This window comes from Mycteria americana, chromosome 1 (genome assembly GCF_035582795.1).
Source record: "Mycteria americana isolate JAX WOST 10 ecotype Jacksonville Zoo and Gardens chromosome 1, USCA_MyAme_1.0, whole genome shotgun sequence".
Taxonomy (NCBI): domain Eukaryota; kingdom Metazoa; phylum Chordata; class Aves; order Ciconiiformes; family Ciconiidae; genus Mycteria; species Mycteria americana.
The window spans coordinates 117,832,312-117,841,395 of record NC_134365.1 but is presented as its reverse complement, the minus strand read 5'-3'; positions in this window follow the sequence as shown (position 1 = coordinate 117,841,395).

Sequence of the window (9,084 nt, the reverse complement as noted above, 5' to 3'; positions counted from 1 at the left end):
GTTCTGTTTTCTTCTTTGTTTTATCTTATTATAAATGGAGGGAGTTGTCTTTAAAATTTGAATCAGATATCTTTATAACCTTTCAACCGTGAAAAGAAGCATTTCACATTAAATGGAAAAATATGCTATAAAAAAAGCATTTTCCATGAAAACTTTTTATCCAACATATTTGGATTTGTTGTCTTTAAAATGGGATCAAAACTAGAAGCCAAGGTAAAAGGAGGAATTGTTGACTGTGACAGAAAAGTCAGTGGAGGGAGAAATTTGGAAAGATAGATGAAATTTTGTACAGCAAGACAACACTATTGAAAATTGCGATGTTACTTGGATGTAGCTGAAGTCTGAGTTTGTGTTTATGACTATAAATACAATGCCTGTGGCACAAAATGATTGCTTGTTATACTCTCAGAGAGACAACGATAAAAATATCTTATTTTTTCATACTGGAGAAACAATAGGAAATGAAGTCAGGACCAAATGGTTCCTTAAAGGGCAGTTGCAGAGCGACCACCCACTTCCATGAGATCAGGCTTTGGCTCATGATGCTGCACTTCAACACACTGAAGTTAGAATAATGCTGAGACATAACGGAGGAGATGTAGGAAACAGGGGCACAGATATGGCACTGGGCCAAAATGGAAGGAGCGGGGTCTGAATGGCAGAGCTGAAAAAGGCAAAGCGTGGCCACAGGACCTGTAATCTCCATACTAAAATATACTTCTAGTGAGCTGTATGTACAGATTTATAATGAGGAACCTAAAGGAAACAAGTGCCTGCCTCTGTTGCATTTTGCTCACCCGATGGTGCCTGGCTTCTTTGGGATCCTGTGAAAAGCTTTTCTTTGTTTTGCAGTCCATGAGCTTTCATAATGCTTTGTGCAATATTTTAATTTTGATTATGGTTACATAAAGCATCTACATAAAGTGTCACCTACTTTTAGTTTAACATTTGTGAGAAAAATGAATAAGGGGAGAAAAGGAACTCCAGTACAGACTGTATCTAGAAAAACACTCATAAAGTTAAAACCAGGAAAATTTTTTAACCCATCTCAAAAACACCAGGCTCCTTGGAAAATACTCTTTTTCTATATTGACTTGACTGGAGGCCTGATGACTTTGGCAATCTTCTGCCTATAAAGACAAGATGAGATCAAGGTGGTTTGATACACTCCAGCTCTCTCTGTAGTCCTAATCACTCTAGTTGCTATATTTAGACGCCAGCCTATGCAGGTGTCCCTCCAAAGGTGTAATATATGCGTCCTGAGCTTTGCTGTAGTTTCTCCATCACCATGTAGTGAACTTCGCCCAGAGGTTTCTTGGCTGATAGACTGTGCTAGAAGAGATGACAAGGTCAGTCAAGGAGCTGAGAGATATTAAAATCAGGATGATATTTTTAAATCAAACTATACTACCAGAGTACCTTTGAGACAGTTGAAACTTCGTGGATTTTCAGCAGTAATCTCTACATGAATATTTTACATGAGAGAATTCTGAACATTTAAAGGAGAATTTACCTAGCATGAAATGGTTGCAAAACTGTAGATTATGGAGTCAACCAGTAGCAGTGTATTTTTTCAAATGGCAGAAGATACTTCAGGAATTTCACCATAGCTGAAAACTGAATCAAAGTAGAACAGCAACCTTTACCCAGAAGTGAGAGACAGTATCTGAAAGTAGGATTAAAATCTCCATGTGACTTCTATTGCCTGCCATTTGAGTGACACAAAATTTTAAAACTAAATAATGATTTTGAATGGGAAAGTAGAAGTGCTGTAAAGAAATTATTTTCAAATTGCCTAAATCTGAATATCTACATACCATGCTTGGAAAATCAGATTAAATGTCTTATCACTATTAAATCACTTATCACTATTCAAAAGCAGATATGATTTCTAACATAGAGCTGAAATGATGTGAATATCTTCTAAAGTCAGAACATCAATAATTCCCTAAGTAAGTCTGTGACTGATAAGACCTTATCATTGCACTCAAGATTTCAAATGGATTTTCACCTCAGAAAATCTGGGTAAAAATCTTCCAGTGGTTACAGCAACTTTCAAAATTTTCTGCAGTTTCAAAATGTATCATAATTCAGCTAAAATTTACTGTTAACATTTTTCTTCAGGCGCTTTGAGGAATCATTGTTCTTCCTGTCATCAGTCCTTCTGAAGTCAAGACCTTCCTCTGCTTTCTAAAAAGGTGTACTTCCTCTCTACTGTTACTTTATTGTATTTTGGTTTGTGTTCTGTTGTATTTTACTTTCCCAGTTAAGAAAGATAGTTGGAGAAGTAGGCTTTATGTGCAAGCAATTATTATTTCACTGTCATTCTCACCGTCTCAACCTAACAACTATTACTATTGGCTTGTTTATCAGGAGTAACTCTTTGGAGTGACAAGAATGTTGCAGTTCAGCACTAATGGATAAGCGTAGTCTGTGCCCATGCAGCTCCGCTGAAATCAGTAGGCTTTCAGGGTTGCTGAGATGAAGCTCGGGACACAGATAATTTTAATTCCCGTGTCAGACATCTGGAATGAACCAGTGACTGTCAATACTCAGACACAGATGATAATAAAATTCCTGGTTTTCATATTTGTATTTTACAAACACTAAGGAATGAGGTTTGATCCCATCACTGGTATTAAAAAAAGGTTTAAAGAATGAATACCTACTAAAAAATTTGTAACGACTTTCCTACTCATGCTGAAAGACAGCAAAAAAGGTCATCTAATCTGCAGTACATTTTTGATATGAAGACAGACTATGCAACATAACTTTAGGATTTAAGATTAAAAAAATGAAATAATAAAACCAGCAATATATTGCTCCCCCAAGGAAGCATCCACTGCTCACCCTTGCTCGCTGTCCCCTCAGCTGCATCTCAGCTCCGGCTAGAGCCAGGGCCAGGGCCATGGTCCGTGCCTGGGCTGCCTTGTACCTACACGGTGCCCAGCCTCCCACCTCACTGGCTCCACCGCTCGGGGCCCGTGGTGGTGCATGGGGATGGCCAGGCTGCGGCCGACTCCGTCCTGTCCCGGCTCACCTCGCTGGGGGCTGAGGGATGACGCCTCATTGGGGCGGGCAGACCTGGCACCGCTGCTGCTCACCGATGCTCTTCTGTATGAAATCACTTTACCTGCATGTTGAGAGCTGACTTGTGTGACCGCATCAGGGACTGGAAAGCATAAGTTGTTTAGCGTGATTGCCAACCATCAAGTTCCAGTCAATGGAATATGTTGGGAATGATTAATTTGGGTAGTACCTGCTTTTAGGTGTCAGTAATGCAGTGGCTTGTTCCCTTTCTAAAGGATTTTTTTTCCTTTCCAGACGGTCAAAGCCCCAATGGCCCAAACTGCATCCAGCCACATGGCACAAGGCATCCCTACTGTTATTAGCATTATTGGCACATGTGTTAAAAAACTTATTTTGGGTAAGACCTACGATCAGAGAAGAAGATGAGGAAGGATCAAAAGACCATTTCACTGTGTTTTGGTTTGGGATAATTTTACCTTCTTTAGTGCAACTGGGACAAATTCAGATAGAGTGCCTCTCCAAAGGAATTACGCATGCTTATATTGGGTCTGAATTTGCCCTAATTGGCACCAGACATTTTCTTGGCACTATCAGTAGACAGCACTTCTGGGAATCTAATTACAGTAGCAGAATGTCAGAGCTCCCAAAACTGAAACAGCATCTTTTAGGGCAATAATATTAGCCCAAAGTCTCATGTTTATCCGTATAACTCATCTATTGAGAGGAAACAACTTTAGCTATAAGGCTGTGTTTAGCATTCTTGCAAAATGTTTCAAAAATAGGCCAGACCCCAAAAAGGTCAGTGTCTCACCTGGATAAACTGATCTCACACTGTCAACACCTTTGATTTCTACAGAGGTGATTCTTCACAGGAGGTGAATCCTACCCAGAACGGCACAGGCTAGAAAAGGGGAACTAGGTATCTAACTCAAAAGTAGGTGTCTAGATACACTGTGGGATTTATACCGAGATGCTCAGAATCCTTTTTTCCTGCAGGAGATACTCAAAACCCAACTAGACATGGTCCTGGGCAACCCGCTCTGGCTGCTCCTGCTTGAGCAGGGGGGTTGGACTAGATGATCTTAAGAGGTGATTCTGCGATACGAGGCTTTTACTATGTAGTAGTGGTGAACTTCAGCCCAGAGACACCACAAAAGGCCAGTGACTCCCCATCATAGGATTAACCAGTGGAAGGGTAGTCTGTTGATTCACTGATGGAGGTGAATGTTGGAAAAAAACAGCAGTTAAATTCAGTCAGCATTTCAGTACTTGTAGAACTTGCTGGATTCATGGTAATCAAGTCTTTCTACATTAAGCAGATAGCATGAGAAGGGGTGCTAATACTCTTCCACTGTGTGTCAGCTCTGCTCTGAATAGAGAGACCCCTGTAGAAAGTGGTCAGCCTTCTGTCTGCTAAGGCGGCAGCTCTGATGGTAGTTGGAGATGACAAATGTCTGCCTCTTAGGAATGGGCCAAAGACTACAACTGAACCCTTAAAAGCCGTCTGGGACTAAAAGCTTTCAGGGTAATTTCCAGCCCCTGCTGAAGCGACAAAATTTCCATGGGGTTCAGTAGATCTGGGCTGTCCTCCTCAGCCATCATCAAGCCGTTTGTAATGTAACCATAACTGGAAGCTACAGAGACGCTCTATGGGACAGAAGAGGTCGCAATGCCTTCTGACTGGAGAACACTGATGCATTGGGACAGGAGAAGCTTTGGGAGGAAAAATAGCAAGTCTATTAAATAGGGACTCTCCCTTCTCTGCAGAGGGTAGCTGGCATGTAACTTGACTAAATTACCCTGGAAATGGGAAAGTACTGGTTTCCTGTTCCAGCCCCCTAGAAATTCAAAACTGGCTTTCTTCGCTTTTTGAATAATATAAACAATGAAGTGATAGATAATGATTTGTATCATAGGCTTTCTCCTCTTGCCTTGACTTTTCATTTGAGCAGTCACAAAGTCCCTCTGTTTTGACATGAACAGATTGTTTCTTTCTCTGTTCCTGTCTCTTGGTCTACATTAAAAATGTGTCTTCCTGAAAATAGAAGCCTTTGCTTGCACATTGGCTGTGCTCTCTATATTTTGAATTGCTCATCCTTTAGCTCTTATTGGGACTATTGGACATGCAATCAACAAATCACAGTATTTCCAGTCATTTTTCTTGCAGAGCTAATCTAAGAATAGTTCCTTCGAAACATAAAGTCTGGGACCTGCTACTAGATTATTTCCTCTCCCTTTATCACCTTGATAAACAAATGATAACAAGGGTAGAAGCGGAAGGGTCCTGCAGCAAATTAGCTTAAAAACTAGCCATAGCACTCTCTGCTGACAGGCTGTGCAGAGATGCACCATATGTGTAGAACTTCCTATGGCACGTGGTATTTGGATAGAAACAAGAACTCTTAGAAGAGTGCTGGTGTAATGGTCAGGACCAATTATATGAAACATGCTGAATGTCACTTCTCTGCAGGATAACCAAAACTGATAAACAAGTGTTTTTTTCCTATGTTTTCCATGTGCGTGTTAGCTACGTTCAGAATTTGAAATAGATACTGCTATTCTTCAGCAGTACCTGCTAATTTAGCACAAATTGTCTCATTTAATCCTTTTCAGTCACCAGTTTTAAAATTGTATAAAAGAATAATTTATGAGAGCACTGACAGGAATCTGTGTTAGATGAAGTCAGGGAGGATAATAAAGACTGTATCTATGGAAAAAAAAGGGCCATTCTGGGCAAAATTGCCAAACTTGACTCATTCTATGCACAAAAGGTTGGAAAAGATATGAAAATTCAAGTATGGAAAACAAAGAGAGGAAATGACTTTGCAGGACAGTAGCCAGTGAATTATTTAGTTCTTTGGAGAACTGAAATACAAAGCAGCTTTAGTTATGTGACTTGGAGAAGACTGAGGCTTAATTTTCAGATGTAACTACCTAAACACATCAGATATACTTCAGGTTTTAATTTTTTTTTTTTAGTTTTCTGCTTTTTCCAGATATCTATAAATTTTTTGATATTTAATTAAGATGTATGATAGTACTGTGAAAAGATATGTTCTGATTAATATTCTGTTGTTTACTTTCATGTTCAGCTTTATATATGTTAATGTACTGAACAAAGGTCTTTTTGCATATGAGAGACAAGCAGATACATGGAAAAGTGTGACTTTTGTTTTTTTGCAGGATTTGAAAGACAGTGACAGTAGCCTGACCATTAACGGGATGGAAAAGCAAAGAAGAAAAACAAGAGTATTCTGGGACTCTCATGTTATCTCAAACTGAAATTCAGAGGGAAAAAGATAGTTTGAAGATTAGGTCCCTGAAAACAACAAAGAAGGAAACAGAGGCCTTGTAAAGGCCATGACATTGTCTGACCCAGGGTAATACTCCATGTTTGCCATGGAGATAACTTAACGGGGATGATGGCAGGAGGCATGTCTGGCATCTTCAGTTGGACACCTTGGGGCAGAAGCTCAGGGAGAAAGAGCAAAACTGAATCCCAGGTGAGGCTCTAGTTGGGAAAGTGCAAAAGAAATCAAGAGAGATCAGTCAGGTCCTTGCAGAAGAAATCAAGAGAGAGCAGTCAGGTCCTTGGTTCACATATGGCCATGCTTTAGTTAGAATATTTTGCTGTTACTGGCTGCTCTGGTTGCTTATCTCTGCATCCACCAGTCTCCTAGAGCTGCAAAATTAGGTTAGATTGCTCATGACATTATTCAACATAATCTGGGTCCAGAGGTAATACCCCTCTGCTTCCTTCCTGCCATTAGGTATTTCAAAGCCTTGAAAATGTACTTTTATTTATGCTCTATTAGTGGGTAAAGATTGTGTGCATGTATATACATGCGTGTACATAGCTGTTCCTTTCAGAAGCAGTTATCCCACTAGTGCTGGGTGTCTTTGCTCCTGAATAATCTGTGGCTCTATCTCGGAAAGCTCGGACTGGTTTTGGTTGGACATGAAAGGGAAGAGCCAGTAAAAGCCTTCTGGATTGCAACGTCAATGTTTGAGTGCCCGGCTCTCTGAGTGGACTGCAAGGCATGGTCAGGTACCTAGGTGCCCCGTACTTCTTCAGCTTAGGGAAATTTAGGTGTTTCCGTTGACAGACCAAAACCTGAGAGTGGTGGGAGTAGATCTGCTTAGAAAGCTGACAGGAGACACTCAGCACTTGGGTCTGCAGTCCCTCCCATTTGCTTCAGCAAGTAAACCAGGGAGATGGGCAGGTACTGCTGGTCAGTCAGGATGCAAAGCCCAAAGCCACTCCCTAGAGTGGGAGTCTCAACCTGCTAGCGAAAAGAAATCAGCAGAACAACTATCTTTAAATGCGTGGCTGCGGAGTCAGCAAGGCTGACTTGCAGCTTGCTACTCTTTAGGGAGGTGCCTCCTGGCCAGAGGGGTGCTCTGGGGAGTGGGGGGTCCCCAGCATGGCGGAGACCACACGTGCACCCAGCCTGACAGTGGATTTGCCCAAACCATGCTGCTGTCCAGACGGGAGCAACAGAGCTGCTGACCCCTGGAGAGAAAAAGCTCTTCTTCTGTGGGAAGTGGGGAATGATGACTGATAGCAGCAGTGCCAGTGACTTTTAAACCAAGACATTCCCGGAGAAAATACAGTGCCCCTCCCTGCTCAACACAGAAACTGTTGGGGATGATGTTTTTCTGTCACAGGATGGGAGTAACCCCCTTGGAAGTCAGTTGAATGTTTTAGCAGAAAAATAAGGCCCGAGGCTATTATGCTCTTGATAAACCTTGCACAAGAGAGAGCAGGAGGAGAGACCTGTTGTCTTAAATATTCCAGCACAGGATGGGAATAAATTCCATTGACCTCCGGGGGAGTAACTCCCATCCTGACACAGGAGAACTGGTTTTCAGGAAAAACCCACAGGTTTTATTGAAATGCTACACTGGTGTCCGACATCTTTCTAGAACAATGAAACGCTTATGGTGACTCACTTAACGGTTACTCTCTTACATGGACTCTCTTATGTGAATTTATACTTACTCACACTCGGTTAAGTGCAAGGAGTGATTCTGACTTGCACGTAATGATACAATTCTGCACGTCTTTTTTTCCTGACCACATAAAAAATGAGTCATATTGAATGACAGGATGTTTGGAGAGAAAGAGCTTTGGACAAAACCCCTACTACTTCTGTTTGCAAGGGGGGACATTTCATTCATCTAGGGGAACAGGAACACTGGGGGTTTTATGCTCTGCTTTATATTTGCTCCTATTGTAGTTTCAGCTTGCTCCTTCAGGTTTTTATCTTTATTCTGTGTGATTTCTTAGTTAATTATGAATAAAAAGGCAAATATCTACCTATCCCTCGGAAGGTCTGCTGCATTTTCCAAAACAAAGCAACGGGCTGAGTCAGAGGATGAGACATTTTCATTTGTGCAAATCAGGGTTTATTGACGCCACAGGTAATTATTAATTAGGTGTTTCCAAAGCAAAACATGGAACAAACCTCTAGTGTTGGGATTGGCACATAGGAAAGTATGATTGGGAGTTTACAAAAATATAGAGGAAGTTCAGACGTATTCTGGATCAAGAACAGGTTAGAATCTAAAAATACGTGGTATGAATTGAGTGGACTAAGAATGATTATCCATAAACATAGGAATATTTATCTTCTAACCTGGCAGCATATCAGTCAGAGGATGTGAACTGGGTTCCACAATAACATGTAGCAATCCAAGGATTTTTTCAGGGTAACTGTAAAGGTAAAATGGGTTGTGTACAAACCACATAAATTGAAACAACATATATATACAATTTTTATAAGACATACGGCTATCGAAACTGTTGATACTAGGATGAACTTCTTTCAACAAGGTCTTTACTGCTCCATTCAACTGGGGATTTTGGAAGAGGACAAATTTTATAAATTTATAACTATGTAAGCTTGCCAGTAAGCATCAGGAGCAAGTAGTAGTACTTAGCAAACGGGAACTGTATCTGTCAATGTCACTTTAACTTTCCTTTAGCTCTTGAAAAGTTTGCTAACAGGCTGGTGATTAATGTGATGTGCATTTAATGAGTGGCTATTTCTA